The 8,387-nt window shown below is 45.1% G+C and overlaps 1 long non-coding RNA gene and 1 other non-coding gene across 2 annotated transcripts; both read left to right on the plus strand.

Annotated features, from left to right (window-relative positions):
• Positions 1 to 1,516: 1,516 nt before the first annotated feature.
• On the plus strand, positions 1,517 to 4,746 carry LOC102150052 (uncharacterized). The gene is made up of 3 exons (XR_002807466.2): positions 1,517 to 1,627; positions 3,016 to 3,050; positions 3,948 to 4,746. It is a non-coding gene; the product is annotated as an uncharacterized lncRNA (long non-coding RNA).
• Positions 3,109 to 3,182, plus strand: LOC111773354 (small nucleolar RNA SNORD93). The gene has a single exon (XR_002807736.1). It is a non-coding gene; the product is annotated as a small nucleolar RNA SNORD93 (small nucleolar RNA).
• Positions 4,747 to 8,387: the final 3,641 nt, after the last annotated feature.

Consider the following 8,387-nt stretch of genomic DNA (forward strand, 5'->3'; position numbering starts at 1 on the left):
GTCAACAAGCCTACCCCAGTTTACGTGCTCTCAAAACTCATGTTAACACAGGACTTTATTCAAATTCCTTCCTCTTCTGGAAAGGAATGAGGAGAGGCTCAGGGCATTCATTATCCAGCAGAAGTTCCTCCACGGAGACACATGGGGCCGGGGTGGGTGGGTGGAAGGCTCCATCCACTCCTGCAGCAGCAAAACTAGCCAGAGAAGTGCCCCACATCTCCCGACGCCCCAGGATGCCTGCTCTGTAAGTAGTTCATCATATGTATGAAAGGCATGACAAATATGCACCAAGAAAGAAAATCCAGCAGGTTTTGTCAAGTACTTACAGTACACCAAGCCCAAGGCCATGTACTGGGAATGCAGAGATTAATTCACACTCAAGGTGACCCGGAAAAGCTACAGCCTAGGCTAAGATGCACGCCGCCCCCCCCCTCCCCCCACCCTCCAGCCCCCCTACCCCCCAACCCCCACCACTATGAGATCTGAAGAGTTTTAGTGTATGAATACTCAACTACTTTGGAGGACAAATGGTGAATCTCTTTCCCTGGAGTCAGTTCCCCTAATCCAAATATATTCCAGGCACTATGCTGAATTCTGGGGATCCAGTAGAGAAGGAAGCAAAGTCCTCATAGGGCTTACTTTCCACCATCGTGACAGCTGTTTTTGGACAACACCCTGAGGCATCTCTACTCCACCCGAGAAGATTCTGGATGATCTATAATCTGGATGATCTATAATCTACTCTATGATTCTGTTTTAACTCTCTTGGCCTATTTGGTTTTTCCCTCTCCTGTATCTGACATGCTGTCAGCTCCCTGCTGGTAATGCTGCACTCAGCCTTCCTACTCCCTCCTCCAGGAAGCCCTTCCTGACCCCATAGCCCGCGGGCTCAGTGGCTTTGTGCTGTGCCCTTGGCGCACTGTGTGGGCGTCTGTCAGCAAGTGAACCTCCCTTTAGATTCTTTGAGGGCAGGGGCAGTTTCTCATTCAACTTTGCACCCCCAGCGCGGATCACAGTGGCCGACACAAAGTCAGCACTCAACAAATATCGGTTGCACTAAACTGTCCCTCCAACCAAAATGATCTCAAGTACTCCAGTTTCTGGGAAGCCCCAAATCTCAAAATTCCAAAGGCAGATTAAGGATAAAACTAAATATAAGAGCAAGGCTGGGGGACTGCGGGTCCTGTCTAGCAGCACTTCTGTGGCTTGCAGACCACCCTGGGCGAAGCCACGGGATACTTGGGGTGGGGACGGGCAGGCAGAGATACCTAACATTATGTGAGTGCCAGGAGTTTCATCGAAGCTGCAGCAAGGTAAGCGGACACCACACTCAGGGAGGTGTTTGGGGCAGATGGCCCGGAACCGCAGGCTCCGAGGCCGAGGCCGGGGCTGGGGCTGGGTGCCGGGGCCGCCGCCCGCCCGCTTTCCCCAGGCCGCCGGCAGGGGGCGCGCGAGGGCCTCGCGGCGCCGCCGGAGGGGCGGGCGCAGGGCCGGCGGGGCGGGCGCCGGGCCGGAAGGGGAGCTCGAGCAACTTTTGGGTTGGCTGCGGCCGGGTGCTGACGGCCGGGGCCCCTTTTAAACTTGGTCTCCCCGGCGTCCTCCCCTTTCGGCCGCGGCGCGCGACTCGGTAAGTGGCTTCCGACATGCTCGACGCTGCAGCGGGCCACGTGGCCTGAGGTCTCTCCGGTGGCACTTACTTAGCTCAGCCCTCCTTGTCCCCGTGCCCGCCGCGTCCAGGCGGCCGGGACCCGGGTTCGACGTCAGCTCGGCGCCCCCTCGGGAGAGGCCGTCCCAGCCCCGGGGAAGGAGCACCCGGGAAGCCCTGTGAGGGACGTCCTCGGGGTGCCAGGGGCCCTTCCCGGGAAGCACCCTCGTGGCCCGGGTTCCCGGAACCTCTCGTGCCTGTGGCTCGGACGCTTAAAGGATCTCGGCCACAGGGAGCTTCAAGCTCCTTTTTTAGTGTGAAAAGATAACATTTCGAGAATCAAACTGACCAGGGGCGGAGGCGCCCAGGCTGGGACGGTGTCCGGGTTCTTGGCGCCTTGGGGGCTCCGGCCTGTACAGTGGTTCTGCTGACGCGGACACAGGCAGTTTAGGAAGTGCGTGAGACCGTGGATCTGAAACGCTTTAAGTTTCCGCAGGATCGGTATAATTCCGGAGTTAGCAACAAACGTAGGTAATTTCGCCCACTCAGCCACTCCTCCGCCACAAATGCCTTTCACTTGCCACTTTGCACGGTGGGTGGGCTTCCAAGGTCTGCGGGTGAGTCTTGCGGGAGTGGGTAACTGCTGTGAGCTTTAATGAAGGAGCCTGCAATTTCTCCCCCAGATTCACCTTTTCGGGAGTGGCCAGTGCCTTACGCACCACAGGACCCTCATCCAACATTTTGTGTTCTTTGCCGGTACACATTGCTGTACAAATGGTTATTCTCCGAATTTAGTAAAATTTTTAAAAATCTAAAGTGAGTGAATGAAGGAATCATTGTAGCTGTCATAGGTACCACATATTGCGGGGTTTACGTGTTCTCAGGTTGTGAAAGACCCTTTTACTGATTAGGAAACCAAATAGGCTATCAATTTCATCATACTTTTATAGAGGAAAATGTAGTGTTGCAGGCTGTGTTCTAGGCACCCTTTTCCCAGCCATATATATGGGCCCAAAGCACATGGACGCTTTTCTCTGGCCCCAATACCTCCATCTGATCAATAGCACTGCAACAAACAAAGTTGGAAAGATTGTGACTGCTGACATTCTAGTAAATGGATTCCCAGAATGTAGAAATTTAATTCACTATACATTTTACTCCTGGCTGGAAATTACAGGTGATTTCCCAGTGTCAGGAAATTTGGAGAATGTAGCTTTTTTACAGGAATTCTATTCAAAGGTAGCTTTTTATGCATTCATCAAAGGTAGCTAGTAGATAGGCACAATAAAAACCACTCCTTACACACAAAAAAAAGCAACATAAAAAATCACATAATATCCTTAACATTGTTCTTTTCCCTTATCTGCCAGGTTCAGTGCAGTTACAAGATGCTGATGAAATTAAGGTATGGACCAAATGGAAAGAATTTGGCTTGAGTTATTAAGTAGTTGAACTGAAAGTCTTGGCCAAGGATGAGAACTCTAATCTGATTGGATATGCTTCTGCTCTGATGGGTTAAAGGATTTACCTGAGGCCAACTTGATAGGAAGACGTTTATTAAATGCAGTCACGTGTCGTTCCCCCCCCCCCCACAACCACCCCCCATGTTTTAAATTTAAAAAAAGGAAAAAGGGGCTGGCCCCGTGGCCAAGTGGTTAAGTTCGTGCCCTCTGCTTCAGCGGCCCAGGGTTTCGCTGGTTCGGCTCCTGGGCGCTGACATGGCACTACTTGTCAGGCCATGCTGAGGCAGCGTCCCACATGCCACAGCTAGAAGGCTGCACAACTAAAAGTATACAACTATGTACTAGGGGGATGGAGGGAGAAAAAGCAGGGGGGAAAAAGAAGATTGGCAACAGTTGTTAGCTCACGTGCCACTCTTTAAAAAAAAAAAAAGCTTCCAGCAAATAGGTAATATTTTATTATGCCAAGGAAAAGGTTATTTTAAAAAGATGGATTTTTAAGTGATTTGACATTTACTATTTCAAAATGTTTATCTTTTCCTCTGGTGGCTATTTTGGTAAATTAAAGTCTTTTGAGAAGCTTTGAGGAGTTTGAGTCTTATGGAAAGCTGAGGTAAATTGTTAGCATTACAAAGTTAGGATTTTGAGTAAAAAAATTGTTTTTCATTAGGAACGTTACTGTATCTGAGTTGACAATGTGTATTAGTACATTGGGGAATTCTGTTTACATGTCTACAGAACTTTTCTAACACGTGGTCTAGAAACCACTGTGTTTCTCTTAATAGTATATCTTTTATTTAGTAATTTCTGATCTAATTACATCTGTGATACTTCTTTTACAGGGCTGGTGCTTGAGAGGCAGAATTGTGGTGCTCGAAAGAAGCTTTTCAAGTAAAGTATTTGAACATGTGGCGATTGGTATATACAGAATAGAGGGGGTTTTTTGTTCCTTTCATGGCTGTAGTGGGGGTGAATGTTGAGAAGGGACGTGGCAAGTGTCTGTAGGAATATACATCTGCCCCATAGAGAATTTCCAGAGAATTCAATTCCATTATTTAAAGTAGTTTTTCTATCAACCAACCCGAGCGTGGAGTGTGACACAATAACCAGACTAGCTCTTCTGCAACTATCTTAAGACAACTTTGTCAACTGTGAATTAATTTACAAAGGTTATTTTTAAATCCTATTCTTTTGACTATTCTAAAGATTATATGTTCTTTCGTGGTGTACATACTTAAATATTACTGTTGAGGCATATATAAGGCAATGTTGGCTTAATTCTGCTTGAGATCTCAGCACTGGGCAGAATATCCTGCATATGTGTAGTAAAACGTGAAGCTGCCTTCATTTTGTTGGTATACTAAAGAAAACTTTTTCAACGTGTTTTTTTGAAAACTTAGCTCTATATGCTTATAAATTTTTCCATAGTAGATCATTTAAGTCATTAAATCTGACCCTTTGACAGAAAACAAATCAATGGGTTCCTAGGGATCAGGGAGGGATTGGTTGCAAAGGGGCATAAGGGAGTTTGGGGGTAAATGTTTACATCTAGGTTATAGTGGTGATTGCACTTGTCAAATTTAGGGGTGAACTTTACTGAGTGTAAATTATATTTTAATAAACATGACTTTAAAAACTTAACCCTTTCTGGCATCTTAATGACATTTCCAGTGAATCTATGGGAAGACAGTCTTGGGTCAGCACTTAAGTGATTTGCTGAGATGTTAAAAGTGGCGAAAACAAAAATCCCTTTGGGGTGTAAGTCACATAAGTGACTCGTGCACACAATAAATAACTGAAAAATGGGACCAAAGGGTATGTGTTGCCTCACCCATCATGGATATAAAATTTCTCTTTATGGATATTTCAGGTAACAATGTATTCCTCGTTGTCTTCTCAACAGCTGCATTTTAAATCTCCTCTGTGGTATGGCACTTTTCCTTCAATTTCTTGACGATCTATTCTAGTGGCCACATGTAGCAGAAAACGGAGTGTGAAAATTCTGTTATCATGTACCCTGTATCTTTGTTAGTACTACTTTGGGTTTCTTGCAGCCTTGCATTTTCACACTGACAATTTTCCATTCCAAGAAAATTTAGAATGGCCTCGGCCAATCCTGACCAGCCAGGGAATTGGGGAAATGATGTGAGGTTCTAGGTGCTGAGTCAGTAGGCTTGGGTTGATCTCAAAGCTCCATGCATAAGCCACATGGTTTACTCCTGAAAGAACCAATCTGAACTCTAGTCCCTTTTTCTCTTGGGATATTCAAAGATGCTTTTGAAAGGGATGGGCCAAGTATTGCTTGTGAGTCATTGTTCTTTCCTATAGGTAATAGGTCTGAACACAGCTGGTTGACCATGGGTACTTTTGATGAGCTGGGTTGTGCCTTCTTGCCTGTAGGAGCAAATAATGTCCTTCAAATATCCCCTTGTGGTTCCAGGTTTGATACATTCCCTGCTTCATCTCCCCCAAATCTCCTTCCCTGTACCATCGCAATTCAGAATTGTCCAACACCTTGGTTGAGTAAAATAAAATGAGATAAAGAGTTGCAGCCCGTCCCACAGTTCTGCAGAGTCAGCTTGCCCTCCTTGGCACAGTGCACGCTTGCATGTTGAGCAGAGCTAAAGCTGGAATGGAAAGATGCCAATGTGACTATTAAACTACCAGGCTGTTACTTTTGTGCCTGAGTGCCCTGAGGAGAAGTGAAGCAAATCTGAGTTGAGTGAAATGTTTTCAAAGAGGACTTATTAGTTCCAAAGGAGGTGCTTGGTCACGAAGAGAATCTTTGAATATGACTAGAATACAATTTAATGCTAATGGTTATGATTTCATTGAAAATGTGAAATCTTATTTGAGAACTCCAGTCACCGACCTCCCCACTATGTGACTTGCCCGGTATCACAGTTATGCTGTTGCTGTGTCAGTTCAGGTAGATTGAGTCACATAATTTGATTTCAAGAATGGGAGTATCCCTTTGTTGTCTGAGGTACTCCAGTGTTCCTAAGCACTGGGTACAAGTAGTTTTTGTTACTTAAAAGCAAGCAAATCCTTGTGGTTCAAATGAATATTCCAAACCGAAGTATGTATTTTTTTGAGGTTCCTAAAACCTTAAATATTTAATTAGGTAACTTGGCAAATATTTACTCTTTGTCCTGTGTGTTAAGGCCCGTGATGGACAATTCCTGCCTTTGTGGAGCTTACACGGTGTGACATACCCATATCTCTATGTAAGATGGACCCGGTTAGAATGCCTCAGTTGACTTCTGTTATGAGGAATTTCACCTAAATCTGAAGATTCGATTGTTAGGATAAACTGCGTAGAAACTATTATGGCTGTTTATACCCCCCACACCACCACGTTCCCAGAGTGATTTGGGGTGACTTATAAACAAAGCAAACAATACATTAGAAGAAGGAATAAAAGCTCAGCAAGAAGAGGGCAGGGTTGGAAAACCAAGCCATTAGACCCAGGTCTTTAGGCTCCTGCCAATTTGGCTCAGCCTCCCGGGAGCCAGAGGAAGAGCCAGTTGCCAAATTTCTAATTTGGTACTTGTCTAGAACTTCAGAATGGAGGAGGAAGAGAGGAGGGGTTATTTGCATTTTAGGGTCCCAGGAGCCCGAGTGAGAAGATACGTTTTTCCCCTGTGAAGGAAGAAGTAGAACAGAGGTGTCCAGATAACTAAAAAGGGATCTAGAGATAGTGCAGACTGATGCATTTGGCTCTGGAGGAGTGAGGTCAGTTGGCCAGTGACCCTGGTGAGAATGGACATACTCAGCTGATTGTCAAGCCAAAGCCAGGGGTTAACGCTTCTTGAGAGACGAGCCATGTTCATATTGTGTGAACAGATGAACAGACAGAGATGTGTTTGAAAGGCTTATTTTCATTTTATATTCATAAAGTTTGCTTTTCTGAAATTTACCTTGTATTCGTTAACTGAAAAGTTCTGATTTCGATATTTTGTTATAAACTTGTGATTTATCACAATCTGGCACTATGCAACCACGACTAGAAGGCCCCCTAGTGGAGTTTATGTGTATTGCAAGGGGTCAATTGTCTTGTACCCTCCTCTGTCGCCATCTGCATTTCCAGGACGGGTCCAAATCCATCTGTCTCAGAGATAAAAAGACAAAGTCCAGTCAAGTCATTTTGATGTATGTCATGTGGATTTGTTTGTGGGAACAGAGCAGAATGTTGTAGTTGATGGAACACAGCCTAATACCATTGACTTTCCAGTTGGACAAATGCCTTGGCATGTTATCCCCACTCTTTAAGGCAGAATAGAGCCCATTGTATCATTTATTGGCCTCCTATAGTGTAGAAATATGTGGAATGTTGGGCATAATCATAGACTCAAAAACCGCACTCCAATACAGTAACCACTAGTCACTTGAAGCGTGGCCGATCCAAACCGATGTGTGCTGAGGTATAAAAAACATCAGATTTGGAAGAATTAATACATAAAAAAATTGTCAAAGATCTCAATTTTGAGATAATATTTTGGATATATTGGGTAAAACGAAATATATTAAAATTATGTAAATATGATATGCATTGCATTTCCATTGAGCAGCACTGGTCTAAAACATGAATCAGAATAACTGTGGAAGCGTGCAGATGGTGGTTCCACAATCCAACAGAGAGAAAGACGTTACTGTCCTACTATATAGGACCGGGAGGAAAAGTAAGAGTGAGATTAGAGCTTAAAATGCTGAATTTACAGGTGAGCAGAAGGCGCAGGTATAGGGAGCCAGTGCTGCTTGGAAGACTTGACATAAATTCTACACTCAAGCTGCCAGCACTTCTGGGGATTCTAAATAAAAGACTTCGGAATGTATTTGTTAAACAGTCTTGTTCTGTGCCTGCTCTGGGTAAGTACTTGGGTGTTCATTAGAATAATCAAGGGCCAGAGGACTTGGGATGCTGCATCTCATCAAAATACAACTTCCCTACTGAAGAATCTACATGAAGAACAGTTCTGCTCCCCTGACCTGGCTGGTTTCGGGGGGGGGAGGGGGGTTATGTATGTTTGTCTGGAGTAATGTAGTCTTTCAGGTTTCTATGGAAGGGAAAGACTGAGGGAGGTGGCACCATAAATATTATCAGAGCTTATATAAAGTATAATTTTTAAAACTACCTTACGTTAAGCAAAATGTTCCACGAAATTCTCTCCTTCCCTCATTGTCACTAACTCAGCTTTAAAAAGTAAGTCTGTGTTGGGGCTGGCCCCGTGGCCGAGTGGTTAAGTTCGCCTGCTCCACTGCAGGTGGCCCGGTGTTTCGTT

This window comes from Equus caballus, chromosome 4 (genome assembly GCF_041296265.1).
Source record: "Equus caballus isolate H_3958 breed thoroughbred chromosome 4, TB-T2T, whole genome shotgun sequence".
Taxonomy (NCBI): Eukaryota; Metazoa; Chordata; class Mammalia; order Perissodactyla; family Equidae; genus Equus; species Equus caballus.